Below are 6,821 nucleotides of genomic sequence, written 5' to 3'. Positions count from 1 at the left end.
TTCTCCAGTAGCTAAGCCACAGCACTCTGAAAAAGCAATCCAATATCAAGTTCCTAAAAAACCTCATTGCATTGTTATCTTTTATCTCATTCTGAGCTTCTGACTTTTTGGAGTGAGAAGCTACTGGTTTCTCTGGCTCTCCAGACTGCAGATGGCCATTGTGAACCAATCTAATAAATATTTGCATTATCATTAATATATGCATATATATCATTTATACATATATATTATATAATACCTTATATGCATATGTATATTATAAATCTAAATACATATGTGTGTATGTCTGTTGAAAAGCAAGAGTCATAGTCAGATGTTGTGGTGCAGCATATCTGTAATTCCAGTATTTAGTAGAAGGATCACAAGTTTGAGTATAGCCTGAGTTACATAACAAGTTTTAGGCCAGGCCATATTACATGGAGAGATTCTTTCTACACACTCACACACACAAATTATAGGAAATCTCTCAAATAATGAGATTGGAGGAGATCCTTCCTACTATGAGAAGTCATAATCTTTGAAATATAAAAATAATGGAAGAAGCATCAAGTTGTCTGCCTTGTTAATTAGTACTTGATGTATACCTTCTAATAACATGCTCATTTTCTCCATTAGATTGGAGTATCACTGAAAGTATCCTGTTTTTTCCTTTATTTTTTCAAAAACATTAAAAAGTGAGTATATTTAGCTATATTCAGCTCATAATAGAGCCAATAAGTGAAGAGAATAATAATCGTGCTGATTATTGAACTGGTATGAACTGGAAATAGAGAAAGTTGGTCCAAGGAAGGTAGTGGAACTGTGTCTTGCAAGAATTAAAGCTGAGGGACTCCATAATCCTCTGACAGCTGCTCAATGTTGTATCTATGATTAGGAATGTACATGATAGGAACTCCAGATATCTTCCAGATTCTTCCTTTAAGGTCACTGTCAACTGTAGCCACATTGTAACACTTGTGCTGAGTTACTCTTTGAACGAAGCAGTTATCCTGCATAGGTTCCTTGTGTGTGCATGGTAAACATTCAAATCATGGATCCTTGGCGATTCCTAGAGCCACTCAATACTTCTGCCCCAATTTCTCAGTTTCAGCCATTACACAGTCAGTTATGCAAGGGATACACTTGACATACCGACAGTCCATCATTGACTGTATTAAATCCAGTTTAGCTTTAATGGAAAAGTTGATAAAGTTGGTATCAACCAGGATGTGGAAAGATGGGCCCAGCTGTGCATTATATTGGAAAAATAAGCAGGAAGGATGTTGGAGGGCTTATTTTTCTTCAGTAAACTGGGATCCTTTTTTTTTCTTTCTTTTTAGGCTTTCACCTGTCCTTTTAGTCTTTCTCATCCCTCATACTAAGCATTCTTTTCATGGTTGTATACTTCCTTGTTTTCTTTGCTGCCCCTTGAAACAGAAATTGTAGAATTAAATCTCATTCGCTAAAAGTCCCTTTTTCCCTTCCTTCAAGTGCCTCCTTCAAGTCCCTTTCCTTTCTTCAAGCGCCTCTCCTTATGTCCTCCAAAACACAGGTTCTGCTAAAAGAAGCTTAAGACCTAAGCTCAGAATGAAAATAAACACAGGGATTTCATTGTAATGTTGAATCCCCACAAATCTGTCCCTGAAATTGGTCCAACTGCTCTTCTTGTTTTCTCCTTTTTAACAAAACGAGATATATTTCAAATTTCAATTTTTGGGGGGTGGGGATTGGTTGTGGGGCTTGAACTCTGGGCCTTCAGCTCTTCAGCTCAAGATTAGTGCTATACCACTTGAGCTACAGCACCACTTCCGGTTTTCTAATGGTTTATTGGAAATGAGTCTCATGGACTTTCCTGCTCAGGCTGGCTTTGAACCGTGATCCTCAGATCTCAGCCTCCTGAGTAGCTAGGATTACAGGCGTGAGACACCAGTGGCCAGCTCCAAATTTCAAAATTTTTGAGATTCTCTTTGGGGAAAGTATTTGTACCTATATGAGATCTCTTGGGGATAAGACACAATTGGAATATGAAATTCACATTTCATATATATCTTATACACATAGCCTGAAGGGAATTTTATATAATACCTCAAATAATTTCTGCATGAAACAGAGGCTTATAATGTAGAATTTTCTACTTGTGGCATCACATCAATGCTCCAAAACTTCAGATTTTGGACTACTTAGGATTTTGAATGTTTAGATTAGGGATGCTCAACCTATACACTATCAGCTCAGTAATCAGGTTATAAGGTTAATCAAAAGGATCATCATTGGGTAAGATTGTAATGAAAATGCCAGCATTCCCAAGACCTGAGTTCCTGTCTTAATTTCACCACTCAGTGACTGAGTGATTTTGACCCAGTGACCCTCTTCTGGGTGCCCCAATCAGATCACCATCAGTAATATAATTCATCATGATGGTTATGAAAACCAAGGAAGAGTACTGCCTGGCAAATTGTTGGTAAATTTTCTCTTCCTCCTTTCCAGTGGCACATTTTTGCAAAAGAAAGGGCAGGGGGGAGGAACATTGTGAATAATAAAAATTGCCTGCAATTCTCACAGTTCATTAATTGTCTTCGTTCGAAGAACTTGAAGGTATACAATTAAATTTTAAATGGTATCTATGTGGACAGAATCCACCTACATCTGAAAAACTAAAAGTGGATTGTTCTTGACGCCAGCAATTAGACTTTTTTCAGCCATCTTCCCTGGAAACCTCCTGCTGGTTAATCAAATCTGTTTGGAACAGACACCAACTCCCCAGGACCTTGGGCTAAATATTAGATGTGAAAAATCACCCAGACACCAGAAGAGAGTAATAATATATCTCAGCTCATTTATTTTCAAAAGCTTTTTTTTTTTTTGAGGCAGAGGAAAGGAGGATGGGAAGGAATTTCTACAGAGTGGGCAATTTCATGAGGCAAAAGGATATCATTTTTATAATTTCATTCTGGGAAGTGAGATTATTTTCAATAAAATACTTAGAACTGGAGTCAGAACTGGAATAACTGCTATTACTTTTCTGTCTCTCCTGCACAATAGAGAAGCATTATGTTTGTAATTGGTTTGATACATTTTGGGTCTGGATCTCCACCCTCACCCCCATTTCCAGAGGCCTGGGTATTGTGTTAGTCCCCAGCTTGGCATAATTGGAAGTGGTGGAGCCTTCAGGAGGTAGGGCACAGTGGGAAGTCTTTCAGGCACTGAGGGTATGCACTTGAACAGGATTGTGGGTCCTTAAGTCCCACTTCTCCTTTACTTCCACATCATGAGGAGAATGGTTTTTCTCTACCGTATCTCAAGGCAACAGGACCAACAAATCAGGGGCTGAGACTTTCAAAACTGTGAACAGATATATACCTCTCTTCTTTAAAACTTGATTATCTCAGATATTTGTTAGAGTTACAGCAAGCTGACTCACACAAGGGTCACAGGAAAATTTATTTCTCATCTACACTGTTTCCCATCTCTCCCTTGTGTTTTGACAAGCTAGCTAAGAAATGAGTTTCAAAATATGTTTTAATTAGCTACTATGTATTTTTCCATGCTATTAAAACAATTCTACATTCTTTCTTTTTTTTTTTTTTTTTTTTGTCAGTGTGGGGCTTGAACTCTGGGCCTGGGTGCTGTCCTTCAGCTCTTCAGCTCAAGGCAAGCGCTCAAGCCACAGCACCACTTCCGGTTTTCTGAGTGGTTTATTGGAGATAAGAGTCTCACAGACTTTCCTTCCCCAGGCTGGCTTTGAACTTCGATCCTCAGATCTCAGCCTCCTGAGTAGCTAGGATTACAAGCATGAACCACTGGTGCCCAGTGAAGAATTCCATATCATTTCAAGATCATTTTGATGTTGAAAAATTGCATTTTTTTCATGGCTATGGAAGTCACTTTTCAGACTAGCATAAGAAATGAAAAGATTTATTATACTTCACAGGACCTATAGAGGAAGGTATGTCATAACATCTTGGGAGCCATATGAAGGAAAACCAAGAGTGTAGAGGCAGGTGAGGTGCTAAAAGAGAGATCCCCTGGGCAAATGTCTTTATTGTGTTCAAGGTAAAGTACACAAGCAAATGTAAGGGGCTTTCACTGGTCATAGTCTGGGGAGAATAAGAAAGGAGCTTTTGGTGGGGCCAAGTGTTATCACAGTGGTATAACTGGTTGTTTATGTGTGGAGATATTGAGATACCTGGGGAATAATGAAGTTTTATAAACTTGTGAAGGTGTTGGATATAATTAGCTTAGACTATTTATGTATTAAGAAATCCAGTCATTTCAAGAGAAAAAGCAGGTAGTAATACTAGCTGAATTTTCATGTGTGCAATTCACTGCTATCTAATGCTACATTTGGGTATAGCCTCACTGAAAATGACCTCATTCCCATCCATCCTTTGGGAAACATTGCTTCTTTCAGTGATCTTGTCATCCACATTTCAAAATCCTTGGCCCATGCATACAAAAATCTTAATATGTGGCCTACATTCTACTCAGGGCTTAAAAGGATTCCCCCAATGTCCTCGGGATACAAGGAGGAAGGGGTGAGAATAAAAACAGCCAGTCTTTGATACATTTATTTTTCATTGGAAAACAGTGATTTTCTTAATATTGCCACCCAGTAGAATACAGCTCCCATCTCATTGGCCAGAATTCTGCTAGTTATTCATACCTAACTGGAAAAAGCTGGGAAATTATCCTCAGGCCATCTTTTCTTTTTTCTGTGCAAATGTATATGATATTCTATTGGTACAAAAATGCTAAGACACATCTCAATCACAACTGAAGACACAAAAATAAAGAATAGACTCAGCTAGGCAAAATGTGTTTCTGTGCAGAAGGGAGTGCCATTAGCCAAAATCCTGACAAGCAAGCACACAGAGAAGGTCTGCTCTCATTGGCTGAACTCAGGTTCACAATGGGCTTGTCACTGGCTAGTTTAAAGAGGGCAAAACTTCTTTTTTTTTCCTCCAGAATGTGGCTTAATTCACAGAAATAGGATAGATCTAAAGCTTAATGAGCTTGTAAAAGGATGTCTTGACCGGGACAGGGTTAGGATATAACTAAAATTTAATGGGCTTGTAACAGGAAAGAAGTGATGAGCTTTGACCCACTTCGATAGAAAAGATGACTTTTTATTTCTCACTGTCACTCCATTTCTCTCTCCTGGACACGTACCTGGATTGCTGTCCCCCTACTCCAACCAGAATTGAAGATGCTCAAGGGTGAAGCTCTGCTGGGAATTTAGGACACCTTTATTTCCTGAGAATTTTCTTCTTCATTTGTGTATTAGACCTTCTGCTTCTTAGGTGCTTAGTTCTTGCTTTGCTCCTCTCTTGGTTGGTGTACTTCCTTCAATAGCTTTCGGGGAGCCAAAGTAAAAATTTGAGATTGTACATGGATGAAAACATCTTTTATTTAGTGTCACTCTTTAATTACATCTTGAATGAGTAGAATATTAGATTGATAAACATTTTTTGTCTTTGGGAAGTTCTGGTTTCTAATGATGTTGCTGAAAAGTTTGATATATTCTCATTCCAGAATCTGTGAATGTATTCTATTTTCATCTCTGAGATTTGTAGTATTCTCTATCACTGATAATATAGAGATAAATGTTTTGGGGTTTTAGGTGTTTTTTTTCTGTCAGCCATGGGTCTTGAACTCAGGGTCAGGGTCTGGGTGCTGTCCATGAGCTTTTTTGCTCAACGTTAGCGCTCTATCACTTTGAACCACAGCTCCACTTCTGGTTTTCTGGTGGTTAATTGGAGATAGTTCCTCACGGACTTTCCTGCCTGGGCTGACGTTGAACTGTGATCCTCAGCTCTTATGTTCCTGAGTAGCTAGGAGCTCCCAATTTAAAAAAAAAAATGTTGTTTTTTTTATTTAATGTGTTTTGGGTACTTATGGGCCTTTTAATCTGGAGATATATGTCCTTCAAGTCTAGGAAAAGTTTTCACATTAATTCATCATTTATTTCTCTCCATTTCCTTTGTTCTTTAATCTGTAATGACAATTAATACTATACCTCTAGGACTACTTTTATTTTCCCTATTTTTGTTTTTTCTCTTTATCCTTTTTTTTTTTTTTTTTTGGTCATGGGGCTTGAACTCTGGGCCTGAGGGCTGTCCCTCAGCTCTTCAGCTCAAGGCTAACGCCCTATCACTTGAGCCACAGCACCACTTCCTGTTTTCTGGTGGTTTATTGGAGATAAGAGTTTCATGGACTTTCCTGCCCCGGCTGGCTTTGAATCATTCATGATCCTCAAATCTCAGCCTCCTGAGTAGCTAGGATTACAGGCGTGAGCCAACATCCCCCGGGCTCTCTCTATCTCTTACACTGTATTCTACTTATATTTAGTGCTTGCATGATATATCTTTTCTTGTCCTTTGGTTACTAACCTGTGCTTTTCTATTCAGTGTTATATATATGTGTATATACATATATATATATATATATAAAACACTATATATATATATGTATATACACATACACACACACACACACTAGGATCTTGTTTTTTGTCCACTGTGACAAGTATTGCCTTTTTTTTTTTTTTTTTTGGTCAGTTGTAGGGCTTGAACTCTGGGCTTGGGTGCTGTCCCTGCACTCTTCAGCTCAAGGCAAGTGCTCTACCACTTGAGCCACAGTACCACTTCGGGTTTTCAAATGGTTTTTTTTGGAGATAAGAGTCTCACAGACTTTCCTGCCCAGGCTGGCTTTGAACCATGCTCCTCAGATCTCAGCCTCCTGAGTAGCTAGGATTATAGGCATGAGCCACCAGCGCCCAGCTTTTTAAGTATTGCCTTTTAATGAGTTTAATTCATTTACATTTAATGTAATTATTAACATGG

At 38.5% G+C, this 6,821-nt stretch overlaps 1 pseudogene; it reads right to left on the bottom strand.

The window, feature by feature from the left end:
- Nucleotides 1-815: 815 nt before the first annotated feature.
- Nucleotides 816-1,374, bottom strand: LOC138827272 (rRNA-processing protein FCF1 homolog pseudogene; annotated as a pseudogene).
- Between the last annotated feature and the right edge of the window lie 5,447 nt (nucleotides 1,375-6,821).

This window comes from Dipodomys merriami, unplaced genomic scaffold (genome assembly GCF_024711535.1).
Source record: "Dipodomys merriami isolate MVZ:Mamm:240054 unplaced genomic scaffold, mDipMer1.0.p SCAF_153, whole genome shotgun sequence".
Taxonomy (NCBI): Eukaryota; Metazoa; Chordata; class Mammalia; order Rodentia; family Heteromyidae; genus Dipodomys; species Dipodomys merriami.
This window is presented reverse-complemented; position numbering and strand designations above follow the sequence as displayed.